The following is a 758-nucleotide window of genomic DNA, read 5'->3' as shown; positions in this document are numbered from 1 at the left end:
GAACCACTTACCCATTCTCCTGTAAGCGACCTCAGTGATATCTCTGGTTCACTGAGCTAGAATTATGTGGAATCCTTTCTTTATTCTCTTGTTGGCATCCTGCATGGGGTGAAATGTTGACAAAATAAACAGGTCTCACCTCAGAGGAATAAAAGAGATGGATTATTCTGGAACTAAATATTAATGACCATTACCTAGGAACACAGATTCAGGTTTCCCCAAATACTATGTTCCAATGAGGTGGCAATTTTATGAACTTCTTGTAGTAATAGAACATTAAATGACAAACCCACATACTCTTCAAATACATTGGTGGGCACATTCTGTAGGTGGGTCATGACAAAGTGGGGGTGTGGATTCTACTCTATATCTCAGATGCTGTCTGATGACATTCTTAGCCTTTTGGTTTGTGGGAACTGGTGGTAGATGGTCTGCTATTTAATACCTTCCAAAAGGTTTTGTTTTTGTTTTTAAATCCATTGGTCACAGGATGTTAATTCAGAAACAGTGGTGGGCAAGGAATGGCTATTTAGGGGTAAAGCTAGCCTGAGACAAATCGTAATTAGTCTCTGGACCTGCAGCATCCTAGAATCTCCAAATTCATGGGAGCTCTAATCAGTTAATCAGCTTTACAAAAGAAAGTTAACTTTGAAGACTCATGTATTTCCTAGAAACTTCCATTCACAGAAGAGAGGTTGGAATCGCTCCAGGAAAAGCTATACATTTTAAGAAGAATTCTAATTAACACATAATAAACA

Source organism: Nannospalax galili, unplaced genomic scaffold (genome assembly GCF_000622305.1).
Source record: "Nannospalax galili isolate Female #2095 unplaced genomic scaffold, S.galili_v1.0 scaffold2901, whole genome shotgun sequence".
Classification (NCBI taxonomy): domain Eukaryota; kingdom Metazoa; phylum Chordata; class Mammalia; order Rodentia; family Spalacidae; genus Nannospalax; species Nannospalax galili.
Note: the sequence above shows the minus strand (reverse complement) of the source record.